A 20,646-nucleotide genomic window follows, 5' to 3' on the forward strand; every position below is an offset into this window, starting at 1 on the left:
TTAGGCAAGAAGAGAAATAAAAGAGATCCATATAGGAAAGGAAGGAAGAAGTAAAAGGTATGTTTGCAGGTGACACTACTTATGTGTAGAAAACCCTATAGAATCCACAAAAAACCTGTTAGATGTAACACACAAATTCAGCATTTCAGGATACAAAATCAACATGCAAAATTCTACTGCACTTCTATATAATGTTAAACAACTTAAAAAATTAATTAAAAAGCACATTTATAATAGCATCAAAAATATTTAAGCTTAAGGAAGACTTGTACACAAACTACAAAACATTGCTGAAAAAAATCAAAGACTGAAATAAAGTCAAAGACACCTGTGTTCATAGGAAAACAATATTGTTGAGATGGCAATATTATCCAAAGTCATGTACAAACTTAATGTAATCCTTATCAGAATCCCAGTGACTTTCTGGATAGAAATAGAAAACTCATTAAAAAATTCATATGTAGGGGCCTCCCCGGTGGCGCAGCGGTTGAGCGCTGGGTTGCGAAGCTGCCTGCGGCCTCTGCGGCGCCAGTTCGATCCCCGGCTGCTCCCTGGCCACCGGAGGAGGGTCCCACATGGCGCGCAACCTCTCCTGCCGCCCGCTGCTCCCTCAGCAGTGTACTTCGGTCCTTCTGCCTGCTCTGCTCCCCGCTCTGGCTCTGGTGAATTCTCTCACCCTCCCGCGCTTCTGACTGTACCCAGTGCATGTATAAACAAAAACAAAGAAAGAAAGAAAGAAAGAAAGAAAACATGCCTCTATTAAAAAAAAAAATTCATATGTAATCTCAAGAGACTCCTATTTGCTAACCATTCAATGGAGGAAAATAATCTTTTCAATAGACCTTGCAAGGAAAACTGAATATCCATGTACAAAGTAATAAAGTTGGATTCTAAAGTATGTCACATACACAAGTTAACTCAAAAGCAATCAAACAACTAAACATAAGAGTTAAGATGATAAAAAGCCTTAGAATAAAATATAGGAGACAATCTTCATGACAATGGAATTTGTAAAGATTTTGCACAGGCAAAATGGGGGAAATAGTTTAATTGGACTTTATCAAAGCTAGTAACTTCTATGCATCAAATGATACTATTAAGAGTGAAAAGAAAATCTACAGAATGGGAGAAAATATGTTCAAATATTATATGTGATAATGGGTTAATAGGTAGAATATATTAAAAACCCCCACAACTCAAGGACAAATAAACTAACAACTTAGTTTCAAGACTGGCACCGTAACTGATAAACAAATGAAAAACTGATCAACACTGCTGTGATTAGTAAAAGGAAAATTGAAACCACAGTGAGATACCACTTCATACACATTTGGGTGGCTATCAATGAAATGGTAAATAATGAATGCTGGTGAGTATCTGCAGAAATTGAAACCCCAGTGTATTGCTGGTTGGAATGTAAAACAGCACAGCTCCAATGGAAAATTATTTGGTGGTTCCTCAAGAGCTAAACAATTGTCATTGATTCAGCAGTTCTACTCCTAGGTATAAGCCCAAAAGAACTGATAGCAGGGACTTGAACAGGAACATGAATGACAGGTTCGATTCAATTATTACCTACAGTAGCCAAAATCTACACCTCGTAAACTCATATTCAAAGTGCAGAAAATCATAGAAAAATCTTGAAAGAAATCAGAGAGAAATCCTTCACATATAAAGAAGCACACTTCTAAATAACACACAAGTCAAGAAGAAATGTCAAGAGAAATTTAAAAATATTTTGAACTAAAAGAAAATAAAAACAACTTACAAAAATCTGTGGAATGCAGTGAGCGCAAAGCTTAAAAGGAAATATGTAACACTGAATGTATATAGTAGAAAAGAATAAAGACCTAAAATTAACATACAAACTTGCACCTTAGAAAACTATAAAAAGAGCAAAATAAATTAGAGCAGAACAATGAAACTGATAATAAAAATTCAAGAGAAAAACTATAGAAAAATTAAAAGTAATATGTTATATATCAATTATACATCAAATAAAAATTAATGTAACAAGCACACCAACAGGATCAAGAAGAAAAATCATGATTATATCAATAAATGCAGAAAAACATTTGACAAAATCCAATACCCATTCATGATTAAAAGAACTTTATAATAAACTAAGACTTCTCAGTTTGATGAAGAATATTTACAAAAGAGTATAGCTAACATCATACTTACTGGTAAGAAATCATAGCCCCAAAACAGATAAAGACATCACAAGAAAACTACTGATCAATATCTATCATTAGACTAGGTGCAAAAATCCTCAAAAAATATTAGCAAATTAGATCCAATAATGTAAAAAAAGAATTATATACCACAACCAAGTAGGATTTATTCCAGGTACACAATGTTGGTTCAAAATTAAAAAAATTTAAAAATCAATTAATATAATCTATCACATCAATATATTAAAGAAAAATCACATGAACGTATCAATAGGTGCAGAAAAATCATTTGACAAAATTTAATACCTATTCATAATAAAACACTAGCAAAATACAAATAGAGGAACTTCATCTTGAACATCTTAACAAAAATCCTATAGCTAACATACTTAATGGTGAGAAATCCAAAGTTTTCCAGCTGAGATCAGGAACAAGGCAAGGATATTCCCCCTTACCATTGTTTTCCAACAGCAATTTGGGAGTCTTAACTAATACCAGTAAAGGAAATAAAAGGTACGCATATTGAGAAGGAAAAAAATAAAATTGTCTTCATAGATTATACAATTGTCTACGAAGAAAATCTCAAAGAATAACAAAACTCTTAAAATTAATAACAATTATGGTGAGGCTGTAGGATACAAGGTTAATAAAACAAAGTAATTTGCTTTTTTACATGAGCAATGAACAAATGAAATTTAAAATAAAAAATACACTATTTACACTAGTACCTAAAAAGCTGGACAATTCATCTGGCATAAGTGTAATAAAAAACAAAATCTACGAGGAAAACCACAAAACTTTGAAGAAAGAAATCAAAGAGTATCTAAATGATTATCCATGCATGAACATGGATAAGATGTAATATTGTTAAGATGTCACTTCTTCCTAACTTGATCTACAGATTCAACACAATCCCAATCAAGGGATTGATTTTTTTTTTTGAATACGGACAAACTGATTCTAAAGTTCATATGGAGAGGCAAAAGATATAGAATAGCTAACACAATAATGAATGCAAACAAACTGTCAGAGGACTGACACTGCTCTATCTCAAGACTTATTATAAGGTAGTAAAGGCAGTGTTGTACTGGCAAAAGAATAAATACACTAAGCTCAAAAACAGACCTACACAAATATCATCATCTAATATTTCACAAATGATCAAAGACAATTCAATGGGGAAAGGACTTTTCAACAAGTTGTGCTAGAACAGACATACATATGAAAAAAGAATTCAGACAATGAACTTATTATTACAACCTTCACAAAAATTACTCAACATGGGGCCTCCCGGTGGCGCAGCAGTTGAGCGCTGGGTTGCGAAGCTGCCCGCAGCCTCTGCAGCACCTGTTCGATCCCCGGCCACCGGGTGAGGGTCCCACATGGCGCGCAGACCTCTCCTGCCGCCCACTGCTCCCCTCAGCAGTATATTTCATCACTCTGCCTACTCTGCTCTCCCCTCTGGCTCTGGTGACTTCTCTCACCCTCCTGCGCTTCTGACTGTACCCAGTGCTTGCATAAATAAATAAATCTTAAAAAAAAATTACTCAACATGGATCATAGATCTAAATGTAAAATCCAAAAGTATACAACTAGAAGATAACAAAAGACAAAGTTTAGCAGACCTTAGGTTTGGAAATGAATTCAGATACAATATCAAAGGCACAATACATAAAAGAAAAAAACTGATAAACTGGACTTCGTAAAAATTAAAACTTTCTACTCTGAAAAAAAAATTTCTACTCTGAAAAAGATACTGCTAAAAGAATGAAAAGGGGGCCTCCCCTGGTGGCACAGCGGTTGAGCGCTGGGTTGCGAGGCTGCCCGCAGCCTCGGCAGTGCCAGTTCCATCCCCAGCTACCTGCGAGGGGCACACAAAAAATATAAATAAATAAATAAATAAATAATAAAAGAATGAAAAGGTAAGACACAGATGGGAGGAAAATATTTTCAAAACACATACCTGATAAAGGAGGAACACCAAAAATATATAAATAATGCTTAAAATTCCACAATAAAGTAAATATTCCAATTTAAAAATGGGCATAGGTGTGAACAGAAATATCTCCCAAGAAGTTATACAGGTGGCAAAAAATCATAGAGAAAGATGCTCAATAATGTCATATGACTCTAGGGAACTGCAAATTAAAATAACAGTAAGATACCATTACATATTTCCTAGGAAAATCCAAAATACTAACACCAAATGCTGATGGAAATATGGAGCAACAATAAATATTATTCATTGTTGGTAGGAATGTAAAATAGTATAGCCACTAAAGAAAACAGTTTGGCAGTTTCCTAAAATACTAAACATAATCTTACAATATGATCCAGAAACTAAACTCCTTGGTATTTATCCAAACGAGTTAAAAACATACGCCAACACAAAAAACATATACCTAGGATATTTGTAGCAGCTTTAAAATTGGCAAACCTTGAAAACAATCAAGATATCCTTCAACAGGTGAACAGAAAAACTGTAGTGCATCAAAACGATGGAGTAGCAATTCCACTCCTAGGTATCTACCCAATGAGTACATAATCACTAATCCGAAGGGATATATGCACTCCTATGTTTATTGCAGCACTATTTATAATAGCCAAGTTATGGAAACAACCTAAGTGTCCAAGGACAGAGCAAACGATTAAGAAGATGTATATAAACATGGTGGAATAATACTCAGTGACAAAAGATGAACTCCTGCTATTTGCAACAATATGGATGGAACTGGAGGAGATTATGCTAAGTGAAATAAGTCAAAAGGAGAAAGACAAATACCTGATGATTTCACTCACATGTGGAATATAAAGGAAAAAAAAAAACAAAAGAACTGACAAAACTAAATCAAAGCAAACCCTAGAAATATGACTGCAGAATTAAGGCTTGCTAGAGAGGGAGGGAAAGTAAGGTAGGAACAAAGGGCCAAGGGGCCCAAAGGCTGTGGTAGAGGGCTGTGGATGCTTTGATGGGGGGTGGGGGTGTTGGTAACATACATCTCAGGAGTTCTGTATTCTCCTAAATCATATATAGTGTTGTAAACCAATGTTACCTCAATAAAGAAAATGAAAAACAAAACAAAAAAAGCACAATGGAATATTATTCAGCAAAAAAAAAAAAAAAAAAAAGGAGCTATCAAGCCACAGAAAGATATGGAAGAATCTTAAATGCACATGTTAAGCGAAAGAAGTCAATCTGAAAAGACTAGATCCTTATCTTCCAACTACATGACATTTTAGAAAACGTACATTTTGGAGAGAATTTTAAGTTCTGTGATGGCTTGGGATTTTGGGGTGGGGTAGGAACAGGTGAACAGGTATAGCACAATGGATTTTTTGGACAGTAAAACCATTATTCTACATGTACTGATATGATGGATGCATGTCATTATTCCTTTGGCAAAACCTATAGAATATACAATACAAAGAGTGAACTCAAATATAAGCCACAGACTTTAGAACAATAATAACAGGGGAAATTGGGGGTCAGGTGACGGAGGTATCTGGGAACTGTCTGTACTTTTTTCTTAATTTATTCTGTAAACTTAAAATTGATCAAAAGTAGTCTATTTATTAATTAAAATATGATATATACAAAAGTAAAGGTGAAACGAAGACATTCATAGATAAAAATTGAGAGAATCTACTGCCTACAGATCTACTTTACAAGAAAAACTATGGGAAACCCTTCAGGTTGAAAGCAAATGAAACCAGGAATTAATTTGAGTCCACACCCAGAAAAAGGAAAACTCTAAGAAGCTCAATTAATTCCAAGTAAACTCAAAGAGATCCATACTAAGAAACTATAAATGATATTTGAAAGCCTAAACAAAACAAAACAAAACAGAGATAAACCTTGGCCGCAGCAAGGGAGAAGCGTCTTGTTATGTACAAAGGATCCCCAATCAGATTAACAGTCAATTTTACATTGGAAAACATGAGGTCCAGAAGCAGTGGGCTGGCATATGTTATGTGCTAAAAGAAAAATCTGTCAATCAAGAATTCCATATCTGACAAAACACTCTTCAAAAAAGGAGAAATTGGGCCTCCCCGGTGGCACAGCGGTTGAGCGCTGGGTTGCAAAGCTGCCGGCGACCTCTGCGGCGCCGGTTCGATCCCCGGCTGCTCCCCGGCCACCGGAGGAGGGTCCCACATGGCGCGCAGACCTCTCCTGCCGCCCGCTGCTCCCCTCAGCAGTGTACTTCGGTCCTTCTGCCTGCTCTGCTCCCTGCTCTGGCTCTGGTGAATTCTCTCACCCTCCCACGCTTCTGACTGTACCCAGTGCATGTATAAACAAAACGAACGAACAAACAAACAAATAAATAAATAAAAACATGCCTCTATAAAAAAAAAAAAAAAAAAAAAAAAAAAAAAGGAGAAATTAAGACATTCCCATATAAATAAGTACCAAGGAAGGTCATTGCTATTAGAATTGCCTGTAAGGAGTGTTAAAGAGAGTCCTTTAGGCTGAACAAAAGAACAGTAGGCAGTAACTCAAGTCATATCATGTAATAAAGAATACCACTGAAAGTAAGTGCACAAGTTAATACAATAGCAAGTATTGGTATGTTTTTGTTTTGGAACTTCATTTTTTTCTAATATGATTGATAAGACAAATACATAAAATAATTATAAATGTATTTTAATGGACACACAATATATAAGATGTGATTTGTGATAGTAACATATATGGGGAAGTATAAAGATGCACAGGAGTAGACTTTTGTGTATTGAAGCTATGGTGGTATTAATTCAAACTAGTGTGCTACAGACTTAAGATGTTTGTTATAATCCCCACGGTTACAAAAAAATAGCAAAAATATATAAAAAAGGAAATGAGAAGGTACATAGTACAAGGAAGTAAAGAACAACAGAGAAAATAGGTACATATAACATATGGAAAACAAACAGCATAATGGCAGAAGTCCGTCCTTATCTGTTACTAAGTTATATTGCCCCCAAGTTCATATATGAAAGTCACAACTGCCAGTATCTCAGAATGTAAGCATATCTGGAAGTAGGGTTTTTAATAAGGTAATTAAACTATATTAGGTGAGCCCTAATTCTAAATGGCTGGTGACCTTATAAAAAGACATTAGGATACAGACCTGAATAGAAGAAAGAACAAGTGAAGACCTGGGGAGTAAAAGGCCCCTGCAAATCAAGGAGAGAAGCCTGGGAAGAATCAACTTTCCCAGCACTTTGATCCCAGACTCACAATCTCCAGAACTGTTAGAAAATAAATTCCTGTTGCCTGAACCACCTACTCTGTGGTACTTTAGGAAGGCAGCACTAGCAAACTAATATAGTATCATTAATATTTTGAATTTAAATAATTACTCTCAATTACATGAGACTCAATTTATATTCAAAGACACAAATAGTTTGAAAGTGAAAGGTTAGAAAAAGATATGCCATATAAATAGTAATCAAAAAAGAGGGTGGTTATAATAGTATCAGACAAAGTAAGGCTTTAGGCAAAAAAATACTGGAAGAGAAAAGAAAGACAGTATATCTCTTAATATGCTCAGGCTGCTATAATAAAATACCACAGACTAGGTGGGTTAAACAACAGACATCTATTTTTCATAGTTCTGGAGAATGGGAAATCTTAGATCAGAGTGCCAGCATGTTTGGTTGGATTCTACTGAGAGTCTTCTTCCTGGTTTGTAAACAGCTGCCTTCTTTTCAAATATATATGAAGTATTCTCCACTATAAGACATATTTATGGCACTAAACAAGCCTCGATAAAATTTAAAAGATTAAAATAAACCAACGCATCTTCTCTAATAACAATGGAGTGAACCAGAAATCACAATCTAAGGAAAATGTCATATTCATGTTGCAAGACTGAGATAACGGTCCCTTCCTTCTGAACAGTTCTCTCAATTTAGTAAATATTATAGCTGGACTGTTTGAGCGGGGAGCTACTGGGAACTAGGGGTGGAGCTGAGTGGCCAGGTAGACCTATATAAAACATGGACAGGTAGCCCTGTCTGTCTTGTTTTTGTGGCCCTGACTTGCACCTCGGTACTGCTGGGGAGGAGACACATGGAGGAGAGACATGTAAAGACACTTGGAAAAGGTGCTTAGAAGAGATATGTGGGTGAGAGACACAAGGGGAGGCTGCTACTTTTAATTGGCAGAGATAATGCAGCCATTATCTTGACTTCATGGTGGATCATGTTGAACATTTTGAATTTTTAGTCTCTCTTCCTGACTTAGCTCTCTGGGACCTGCCTAATCCCTTTCTAAGGTACCAGAAGGTAACTTTTTGACTTGAGGCAAGCTTTTGGGGCTCAGCAGCCCTGCTTTGGGTTTGGCTGGGCATTTGCCCATAAGGGGATAGGTAATTTTGGGAGTTTTACTGGGAAACTATTATTTGAAATCCTTTCTTATCTCTCCATACTAACTCTATTACCATCTTTCACACTAACGGTATGCTTTCTTTGCCTTTCTGCACATGGATGGCAGAATATCTTTTAAAGAGGGCGTACCTTAATAGTTTGGGGTCCTTGGGTACCCCTCAGTTGCACACTAACAATATCATTGTTATTTCAGTGGTAGATGTAAGAATGAATAAATGAAAACCCTCATTTTATATATTATACAGTCATGGAATTCTACCAGATACAAGAGAGACTAGGAAGAGCTCTGTGGACCCTGATCTGTATTTATTTTCTTTCATTTAATTTGTTAAAAATATTCCATGAAGTATACTCCCTTTCCCTGAAAAAAAAAAAAAAAAAAAAGACAGAAAAAAGGATTATTTGGGCCTCCCCTGTGGCACAGCTGGTTGAGTGCAGCGCTGTGAAGCTGTCTGCAGCCTCTGCAGCGCAGGTTCTATTCCTGGCCGGCCAGGGAGATACCCACATGGTACAGCAGATCTCTCCTGCCTCGCCCGCTGCTCCTCTCAGCAGTGTTTTCGGTCCGTCTGCCTGTTCTGCTCCCCACTCTGTCTCTGGTGAATTCTCTCACCCTCCTGCGTCTCTGGCCTGTACCCCAGTTCTCGCATAAATAAATAAATCTTTTTTTAAAAAAGGATTATTTTTCTGGTTGTACCATTGACTGTGTGAATCTAAGAAATCACTGCACCTTTCCTGATCTGTTTCCATTCCTGTAAAATAAGGAATTTGGGCTATATGGATGCTAATTATTTTTCCAATATTACAATTTAGCCTACATACATATTAGGGGGAGTAAGTGAAAACATGAAAATTTTTAATTGTTTTTTAAATTTCTTCATGTGGACAAAAAAGCAGTGAGCTGCCTTTGTCATCATCACAGCCACCTTAAAAGTGCTATTATCCTGATTTTGTAGGCAAGAAAATTGAGGAGCCAGAAAAGACAGTGCTCTCTACAAGATTACTAGCATGTCCTTAGTGTTTCATTGCCTAGCATGTTGACAACATAACGTTTGCAAAATCTAGGGCCCTAAGTATAAAGTGTATGAAGCAAGGCAGATAATGTAAATTCTGGATGATTCTGTGGTGAACCACAGGCTACATAGCCTATTTAAAGGGAGCAGCCACTGCTGAGCGAGGATGAACTGTGCATGTGGGCACTCATGCACGCGCACACCCCCCCCAATATTGCCAGATATTTGTATTTTATAAGAAAGTCTGAATATTGAAGGGAAGAAGAATTTCCCCACCCCAAAATATGTCTTTTTGGCATAAATATTATTATAGGCTTAAACAAAAAAAGAAACAGCAGACAATGGAAAAGCCACATAAACTGATAAGTTATGCATTTATAAGAGACATTTACAATGACTAGTGAAATCTTCATTCGTAAAGGTGTCTTCCACTCTAAACCAGGAAGAGGATAATGACTGAATATATTTTATAACAGTGTAGAAAGCAGTAACCTAAATTTGTATAACAACCATATTCTTGTTATCGTGCTAGTGCCTTTCCTAGTAACCTTCCATTTCTGGTTTTCCCTTCTACACAACATCCTTTGCCTTTAACTAAAGATGTAAGGAAGCAGCTTAGGCCATTTTGAGGAGTTAGTTTTTCTGGGTCTCTCCGATGGATACATGTTATTAAACTTTTGTTTTCCTCCCATTGATTAGTCTTTTATTACTGAGGTGTCTCTGTCAAGGACCTAGAAGGGTAGAGGGAAAATTAATTTCCTACATCTGTGAAAAAGACAAAACTTGCAAACTGACCACAGATCTGAGGCATACAGCAGGGGAGGGGGAGAGAGAGGGGTCAAAACAGGAGAGGAAAGAGCACAAGGGATTATGGTGATGGGTCCCGGGTGCTACGGTGGTGGGAGGACTACCAGGACTACACCTGCAGGGAGAAATCAAGTCCTGTACAAAATAAACAATGATGTAAGATAACAAATAAATTTAAAATTAAAAAAATTTCTTCACTTGTGATAGGTGAAGGAATTTTTTTTATTTATTATTAAAAATAAATTTTTTATTAACTATTCCAATTTTTAAATGCCAGCAATTGCTTCAAATGTTAAAAAAAACTAAGTGGGCTCAATTTGGCCCACAGGGTGATAGTTTACAAATATATGCTAAAGAAACTTTTTTTAAATTGACAATTTTGTCATCTAAGAATACACTGGTACCTCGACTTCAGTATGACTCTTTTTTTTTTTTTTAAAGATTTATTGATTGATTGATTGATTGATACATACAAGCACTGGGTACAGTTAGAAGCGCGGGAGGGTGAGAGAATTCACCAGAGCCAGAGCGGGGAGCAGAGCAGGCAGAAGGACCGAAGTACACTGCTGAGGGGAGCAGCGGGCGGCAGGAGAGGTCTGCGCGCCATGTGGGACCCTCCTCCCGAGGCCGGGGAGCAGCCGGGGATTGAACCGGCGTCGCAGAGACTGCCGGCAGCTTCCCAACCCAGCGCTCAACCGCTGCGCCACCGGGGAGGCCCTTCAGTATGACTCTTAATTAAGCTAAGTAATGGGGCATATAGAGAAATCACAGCATCTGGATTAATCTCATTTTCCATTGAATATTCTATCAGAAGTGCTCATAGTAAAATCATGACTGAAAAAACTGCTTCTATTTCAGGCCAGTGAAAGTAATAATAAATATGCAAAGATTCTTGAATCATTTATAATGTTAAAACTCAATGTTACTTCAGTAAAAACTAAAATAAAAAGATATGCAAAGAGCAAAGAGGTCATCAGGAAAAAAACAGGTCTGGCAGCAGCCATCAGGTAAGTCAGATGGGAAATTACAACTAAATCCAGGAACTATGGGGAAACAAGCAATCCAATGTGATATGCTTCCTTTTCACGGTGTGCTGCTGCCCTGGGGTGAGATTCAAGGCCAAGCAAAGTTCTGTCATATACTGGATTCATGTGCATTGTGATGGATATAAACACCCAGTTCCTTAGGGTGCAACCTATGGCAAGTTTGGCCATCATGGTGTTAACCAGCTAAAGTTTGGTCAAAGTCTTCATTCTGCTGCTGAGAAATGAGCTGAATGCCAATGTGGGGCAATGGGTTTCTGAGAGTCCTGAATTCTGACTGGGTTGGTGAAAATTCCACATAAAGAGTCATTGAAGTTATTCTCATCGATCCATTATAAAGCCATCAGAAGAAATTCTGACACCCAGAGGATCACTGTACCAGTCTACAAGCACAGGAGATGTTGGGCTGACATCGGCAGGCCCCAAGAGCTGAGATCTTGGAAAGAGCCACAAGTTCCAGCACACTATAGGTGGTTCTTGCCCTGCAGCTTGGAGAAGGTGCAAAACCCTCCAGCTCCATCAAAACCACTAATAATGAGTAATATTTATAAAATTTTTACCCAATAAATAACTTAGGTCAGTGGAAAAAAAGAAGATAGATCCCAAATAATATAAAGCCATAAAATCTGTGTGCTACACAGGCTGTGCCTGACCTCCAGTTTGTTTGGCTGATAGGAATAGCTGTTGCCCTGGCCACAGCTCCCTTTCCTTCTCCCTGCTCTGCCACCATAGTAAGCCACCAATCTCCCACTTTAGAGGAAAATATCTCTTAATTGATTTGTTTTTTTTTTTTTAATTTTTTTTAATAGAGGCATGTTTTATTTATTTGTTTGTTTGTTTGTTTATACATGCACTGGGTACAGTCAGAAGCGCGGGAGGGTGAGAGAATTCACCAGAGCCAGAGCGGGGAGCAGAGCAGGCAGAAGGATCGAAGTACACTGCTGAGGGGAGCAGCGGGCGGCAGGAGGGGTCTGCGCACCATGTGGGACCCTCCTCTGGTGGCCGGGGAGCAGCCGGGGATCGAACCAGTGCCGCAGAGGCTGCGGGCAGCTTCGCAACCCAGCGCTCAACCACTGCACCACTGGGGAGGCCCAATATCTCTTAATTGAAATTGGCTGTGTAATAGAAATTGATATCTGTGCGACAGGAAATCCACATCATAATTAATTCACATTGAGGCTTTGAAAATGATGGAAATGGACTCTACCCATGACATGGTGGAACAGGAAGGTTTTTTTTTAAATAAAGATTTTTCTATTAATTTTATTTATTTATTTATTTATTTATTTATTAAGATTTTTAATTTATTTATACAAGCACTGGGGTACAGGCCAGAGGCGCAGGAAGGTGAGAGAATTCACCAGAGATAGAGCAGGGAGCAGAACAGGCAGAAGGACCAAAGTAAACTCCTGAGGGGAGCAGCGGGCGAGACAGGAGAGGTCTGTTGCACCATGTGGGAATCTCCCTGGCCGGCCAGGAATTGAACCAGTGCTGCAGAGGCTGGGGACAGCTTCACAGGGCTGCACTCAACCTGCTGCGCCACAGGGGAGGCCCGAGGGAAAGTTTTGATAAACATCTCACCTAAGTACTACCAGAAGAAATCTACTATTGGTCATAAGGAAATGTCACCAGCTCATCACCTGTGTAGGGGGACTGACCCCGGGATATTTTCCTCTGAAGCGGGAGGTTGGTGGCTTACTATGGTGGCAGAACAGGGAGAAGCAAAGGGAGGTGTGGCCAGGGCAGAAGCTATTCTTATCAGCCAAACAAACTGGAGGTCAGGCATAGCCTGTGCAGCACATAGACCTTGAGCAGGGCACTTCTCAGTGAGGGTGAAGTACAGAGTTACATGAATACAGGGAAGGGGCCCCTGGTTCAGACATGGAGAATCTGGCTGTCAGCAGTGGAGGGAGCACAGTCCCATCTTCCTCCTTAGGAATTGAACAGTCAATGGAGAGAGACCTGCTGTACACTACAAAGGATGGCCACGAGGTGGGGACCTGGTACTCAAGTTCCACACTGTAACCAGGGCTGGCTCTGGACCCCAGGGAAGAATAGGCAGTAGAGAATTCTCTGCCTGGGCTGGTCTTCCTCCCAGCCAAGAGTGAGACTGAGAGCTTGGAGTCCCACTGTCCTTCAGCCCCCCACCTGCTGCCAGGATAAACAAACAAAACTAAAGCCACAGTGCCTCAAGCAGAAAAAAAATAAATAAGGCAACACACATCCCTAGGAAATAAGGAGTCTAGGAACACAGCTGGAAAAGTTGAAAGAGAAGAATGAATGTCGAGAAACCATATAAATGACACAGCATTTGAGGACCTAATAAAGATTTTAGATAGCTATTATGAAGAAACACGATGAAGTCCTAGAATCATAATGAAACACACAAAGGCAGGTTAATCTTTGAAAAGATATCCAAAGGCAGAAGGAATTAGTTATTCATTAAAGAGATTGAAGATACTAAAACACACACACACACACACAGAAATGCTGAATGAAATGAAGATAAACATGCAAAGTCCAGCAAGGAGTTTCCAGAGGAAAGAATCAGTGAAAGAGAAGATAAAAATGTACATTGCTCCAAGTGAAAGAGATAATAATATTTAGGAAAAATGAACTCTATGAGAATTATCGGACTCCATTAGAAGAAACACAAGGATAATGATGGATATCTTGGTGAGGAGAGAAGGTAGACCCTATTCAAAGAAATAATAATTCAAAAAAACTTCTCAGACTTAAGGAAGTAACTAAATTTCTAAACATAAAATGACCAAGATATACTGTTAAATTATCCAAAGTCAGTGATAAAGAAAAAGAAAAAAAAAAAGCATGTTAACATACAAAGGTACCTTGATCAGGGTTTCATCACGCTTCTCAGAAGTTCAGAGGCTCGGAGAGAGTAGAACGTCACAGTCATCATTCTAAAAGATAAAAACTGCCAGCTAAGAATATTCTACCCCCAAATTATCAACATAATGGAGAGACTCAATCATTTTGGCCCTCAACATGCCATCCAGAAAAAGGAAGACCTAGAAACTTCAGGGCCATGTAAGTTATGGCCACAGCCACATCAGCAGGCCCCGGAAGCACCCAGGAGGCAGGGGAAAAGCTGGAGGTTTGCATAACCATAGGCTCAACTTCGACAAATATCAGCCAGGTTACTTTGGGAAAGTTGGTGTGAGGCATTGCCACATACAGAGGAACATCGCTTCTTGCCAACTGTGAACCTTGATGAGCAGTGAACCTTGGTCAGCGAACAAACACAGGTAAATGCTGCCGAGAAAAAGCCTAGGGCCGCTTCTATCATCAGTGCGGTGTGTGGTGTGTTCGAAATAGTCCACAGTACTGGGGAAGGGAAAGTTCCCAAAGCAGCCTGTCATTGTGGAGGCGAAGTTCTTCAGCAGGAGAGTGGATGAGAGGACTGGGGTGGGGGGAAGAGGTTATGTTCTGATGGCTAGAAGTCACAGGGAAGAAGAGTCATTAAATGCTTAAGTGCTTTTCTAAAAACAACAAATAAACAAATAAAAAAGCCCAAATATAATGGTGAAATAAACTTCTTTCCCAAACAAACAGAAACGACAGAGCTTACCACCACCAGACCTGTCCTAGAAATGTTGAAAGGAGTTCTTCTACATGAAAAGAAAAACAAAGGAACACAAACCTTTGAACAAGGTGATAAACAGTAATAGAACAAGAAGTATAAAAAAGAATATGAGACAGCAACAAAACATTAAAGGGGAGGAAGACAAGGAGAGAATCTGCATAGTCCAATGACAATGAATTGATATCAGCACAAAAAACACTATTTTAGATATAGAAAGTTTGATACACAAAACTTAGGGCAATAACAATCCAAAAATCTGGAGCACAGACACTTGAAAGAAAATTGAGGACACTGGGAGAACCACCAAGAAAAGCCATCCAAATGAAAAGGTAGGTAGAAACACATGGAAAATAGGCAGCATTTCTGCCTGCCTGTGACTATGCAAGTACCTCTCTTTTTCTTTCTCTTCTTCCTAATAAACCTGTCCTTTTAAAATGTAAAAAAAAAGAAGAAAGAAACACATGGAAAATAACAACAGATAAATAAAACAACCAAAAAACTAAAAGACAGAATGGCAGTAACTAAGTCTCATATGTCAATAATCACTCTAATGTGGATAGCTGGAACTCACCAACTAAAAGACAGAGAATGGGGTCTCCCTGGTGGCACAGGGGTTAAAGTCTCAGCGCTATCAAGCTCTAGCCAGGCACAGAGGCCTGAGTTCGATCCCCACCAGCCAGGGAGCTGACCCACATGGCACAGCAGACCTCTCCTGTCTCGCCCACTGCCCCCCTCAGCAGTACATTTCAGTCTGCCTGTTCTGCTCCCCACTCTGTCTCTGGTGAATCCTCTCACCCTCCCACCTCTGGCCTACACCCCCGTTATTGTATGCATAAATAAATCTTTAAAAAAAAGACACAGAATGACAGGTTGGATAAAAAAAGCATGACCCATCTATACAGTATGCATACAAAAGTCTCACATCAGGTCTAAAGACAGACATAGGCTTAAAGTAAAAGGCTGGAGCAAGATATTTCAAGTCATAATAGAGAAAAAAACAGGAGATGTTATTTTCATATTTGATAAATTAGACTTTCACCAAAAAAGTAATTAGTGACAAATATGGGTACTATATATTTATCAAAGGGTAATTCATCAAGAAGGTATAACTATCATTAATAATTACACATCCAATACAGGTGCACCTAAATATATGAAGCAACAGACTTAAAGCAAGACACTGACAGCAACATCATAATAGTAGGGATCACAACATACCACTTACATCAATGGATAGATCATCCAGACAGAAAGAAAAGGAAATAATGATCTTAAATGAAGTAAGGGATTAGATGAACATATATGTCAGATGAAAATATATAGAACTTCCTATTCCAAAAAAAAAAAAGTACATTTTTCTCAAGTACACATGGGTCATTCTCAAGGACAGCTCCAATGTTGGGACACAAAAGAAGCCTCAATAAATATAATAGGAATGAAATCTTATCAAGCATCTTTTCTAATTACAATGGTCAACCATAAAAAAACATGAAGAAACCCAAACATGTGAAGACTAAACAAAATACTTTGAAGTCAGTCTGGGGTCAATGAAGAAATCAAAGGAGAAATAAAAATTATCTAGAGACCAATGTGAAGACATGTACTACCAGGTCTTAGAACTAGAAAAAGAGAAACAAATGAAACCAAAAGTCTGCAGAGGGAAGGATATAATAAAATTTAGAGCAGAAATAAATGAAATACAATCTACAAACATGATACAAAAGATCAATGGAACCAATAGCTGTTTTTTTTTGAAAGGATAAACAAGAGAGAACACTAGTAAGAAAAAAAAGCTTATTAAAAAGGGAGAAAACCAAAATACATAGAATCAGAAATAAATGAGGTGAAATTACAGCAGATACTGAAGAAATATGAAGAATCATAAGAGACTATAATGAACATGCACATGCAAATAAATTGGACAATCTAGCAGAAACAGGCAATTTTAAAAAATCAAACAATCTTTCAAGACTGAACCAGGATGAAAAAGGTAGTTTGAACAGACTAATCGAAAGCACATAAATCAAAACAGTAATCAAGTCTCCCTAAGAACAAAAGCCCAGGACCAGATGGCTTCATAATGAATCTTACCAAACTTGCAAAGACCTAATATCTCTCTCTCTGAAATTGTTACAAAAACCTTAATTGTTCCCAAGCATATTTTATAAGGCCAACTTACTTTGATGTCAAAACCAGACAAAGATAGCACAAAAAAACCAAAATTATAGACTGATATCTCTGCTGAACATGGATGCAAATATCCTCAACAAAATCTTGCAAATCAAACCCAGGAATATATTAAGAAAATCATACATACCAAGTGAGGTTAATTCTTTTTAAAGATTTATTTATTTACACAAGCACTGGGCACAGTCAGAAGTGCAGGAGGGTGAAGAGAATTCACCAGAGCCAGAGCGGGGAGCAGAACAGGCAGAAGGACCGAAGTACACTGCTGAGGGGAACAGCAGCAGCAGGAGAGATCTGCGAGCCATGTGGGACCCTCGCCCAGCAGCCGGGGATCAAACTGGTGCTGCAGAGGCTGCGGGCAGCCTCGCAACCCAGCGCTGAACTGCTGCGCCACTGGGGAGGCCCCAAGAGAGATTAATTTTAAGGGTTGCAAGCTTGGTTCAACATATGCAAGTCAGCGTCCTTTTTTTTTTTTTTAAAAAAAGATCTATCTATCTATCTATCTATCTATCTATCTATCTATCTATCTATGTATTTATTTATTTATTTTTTATTTATTTTTTTTTTTTAATAGAGGCATGCTTTATTTATTTGTTTGCTGGTTTGTTTGTTTGTTTTGTTTATACATGCACTGGGTACAGTCAGAAGCGCGGGAGGGTGAGAGAATTCACCAGAGCCAGAGCGGGGAGCAGAGCAGGCAGAAGGACCGAAGTACACTGCTGAGGGGAGCAGCGGGCGGCAGGAGAGGTCTGCACGCCATGTGGGACCCTCCTCCGGTGGCCGGGGAGCAGCCGGGGATCGAACCGGCGCCACAGAGGCCACGCGCAGTTTCGCAACCCAGCGCTCAACCGCTGCGCCACCGGGGAGGCCCTCTATGTATTTATTTATACAAGCACTGGGTACAGTAAGAAGCGCGCGGGAGGGTGAGAGGACTCACCAGAGCCAGAGCAGGGAACAGAACAGGCAGACCGACGAAATAACACTGCTTGGGGGAGCAGCGGGCATGGCAGGAGAGGTCTGCGCGCCATGTGGGACCCTTGCCAGCAGCCAGGGATCAAACCTGCGCTGCAGAGGCTGCGGGCAGTCTCGCAGCCCAGCGCTCAACTGCTGTGCCACCAGGGGAGGCCCCCAAGTCTACATCCTTTATGACATCAACAAAAGGATAAATTATATGATGATCTCAACAGATGCTGAAAAAGAATGTTTGACAAGATTCAACACCCATTTATGAGAAAAACCCTTAATAAAATGGGAATTAAAGGAACATATCTCACATAATAAAGGCCATTAATAACAAAATCACAGTTAAAATCATACTCAATGGTAAAAAACTGAAAGCTTCATCCCTAAGATTAAGAACAAGAGAAGGATGTCCACTCTCACCACCACTACTGTTCAACATAGTATTGAAGGGCCTCCGCGGTGGCGCAGTGTTTGAGCGCTGGGTTGCGAAGCTGCCTGCAGCCTCTGCGGCGCCGGTTCGATCCCCGGCTGCTGCCCGGCCACTGGAGGAGGGTCCACACGGCGCGCAGAACTCTCCTGCCGCCCGCTGCTCCCCTCAGCAGTGTACCTCGGTCCTTCTGCCTGTTCTGCTCCCCGCTCTGGCTCTGGTGAATTCTCTCACCCTCCCGCGCTTCTGACTGTACCCAGTGTTTTTGTATGAATAAATAAATAAATAAATAAATCTTTAAAAACAAAAACAAAACAAAACAAAACAAAAAACAAAACAAAAACATAGTATTGAAAATGAGGCAAAAGAAAGAAGACATAAAAGGAATCAAAATTGGAAAAAAAAAGTAAAATTATCACTTTGAGATGACGTGATGAAATACATAGAAAATCCTAAAGACTTTGCAAAAAAACTACTAGAAGTAGTTAGTGAATACAGTAAAGAGGGAGGGAAAAAATCAGTACATACAATCTGTTGCATTTCTGTGCTCAGTGAATTAGAGGAAAAAGAAAATAAGAAAACAATCCCATTTAGAATTGCACCAAAGAGGATGAAACACCCAGGAGTAAACATAACAAAGGAAGTGGAGGACCTATACACTGAAAACTGCAAGATACTGTTAGAAGAAATAAAGGAAGACACAAAGAAATGGGAAGATAACATGTTCATGGACTGAAGAATAAACATCTTTAAAATGGCCATGTTGGGCCTCCCCGGTGGCGCAGCGGTTGAGCGCTGGGTTGCGAAGCTGCCCGCAGCCTCTGCAGCGCCGGTTCGATCCCCGGCTGCTCCCCGGCCACCGGAGGAGGGTCCCACATGGCGCGCAGACCTCTCCTGCCGCCCGCTGCTCCCCTCAGCAGCGTACTTCGGTCCTTCTGCCTGTTCTGCTCCCCACTCTGACTCTGGTGAATTCTCTCACCCTCCCGCGCTTCTGACTGTACCCAGTGCTTGTATAAATAAAACAAACAAACAAATAAATAAATAAAGCATGCCTCTATTAAAAAAAAAAAATAAACTAACTCACATTTAAAAAAAATAAATAAATAAAATAAAATGGCCATGTTACCTAATGTAATTAACAGAGACAATGCAATACCTATTAAAATCTCAATGACTTTTTCTCAGGAAATAGAAGAAACAATTCTAAAGTTGGTATGGGACCACAAAAGACCCCCAATAGCCAAAGCAACTGTAAGACAAACGAAGAAAAATGGGTACATCACTCTCCTTACTTCAATCTATACTATACAGGAACAGTAATCAAAACAGTGTGGTATTAGAACAAAAAGAGAAACACAGATCAATGGAATAGAATTCTCAGCCCAGGGCCTCCCCGGTGGCGCAGCGGTTGAGCACTGGGTTGCGAAGCTGCCTGCAGCCTATGCAGCGCCGGTTCGATCCCCGGCTGCTCCCCAGCCACAGGAGGAGGGTCCCACATGGCGCGCAGACCTCTCCTGCTGCCTGCTGCTCCCCTCAGCAGTGTACTTCGGTCCTTCTGCCTGTTCTGCTCCCTGCTCTGGCTCTGGTGAATTCTCTCACCCTCCCGCGTTTCTGACTATACCCAGTGCTTGTATAAATAAATAAATAAACAAACAAATAAATAAATAAATCTTAAAAAAAAAAAAAAAAAAGAATTCTCAGCCCAGAAATAAACCCACATATTTATGGACAATTAATTTCTGACAAAAGAGACACAGATATACAATGGAGAAAGGAAAGCCTCTTCAACAAATAGTTTGGAAACTTGGACAGTTACATGTAAAACAATGAAACTAGACCATGCACAAAAACGAATTCAAAATGGATTAAACACCTAGACATAAGACCCCAAAACATGAAATATATGTAGAAAAACACAGGCAATATATTCCTGAACATCAATCTCAGAGATGTATTTGGGGATCCGACTCTAACAGCAAGGAAACCAAACATAAAAGTTGAAAATGGGACTACATCAAAACTAAAAAGTTTTTATTCTGCGAGAGAAACCACCACAAAAGCA

General features: G+C 39.3%; 1 protein-coding gene and 1 pseudogene across 2 annotated transcripts in view; one reads left to right on the top strand and one right to left on the bottom strand.

Moving 5' to 3' along the window:
* The window catches only part of CHIC1 (cysteine rich hydrophobic domain 1), a 60,106-nt gene that overhangs the window by 16,317 nt on the left and 23,143 nt on the right, over window positions 1-20,646 (bottom strand). The gene's annotated exons all lie outside the window — the stretch shown is intronic.
* On the top strand, window positions 14,410-14,923 carry LOC119246073 (60S ribosomal protein L27a-like; annotated as a pseudogene).

This window comes from Talpa occidentalis, unplaced genomic scaffold (genome assembly GCF_014898055.3).
Source record: "Talpa occidentalis isolate TD23 unplaced genomic scaffold, MPIMG_talOcc4v2.1 talOcc4.15, whole genome shotgun sequence".
Classification (NCBI taxonomy): domain Eukaryota; kingdom Metazoa; phylum Chordata; class Mammalia; order Eulipotyphla; family Talpidae; genus Talpa; species Talpa occidentalis.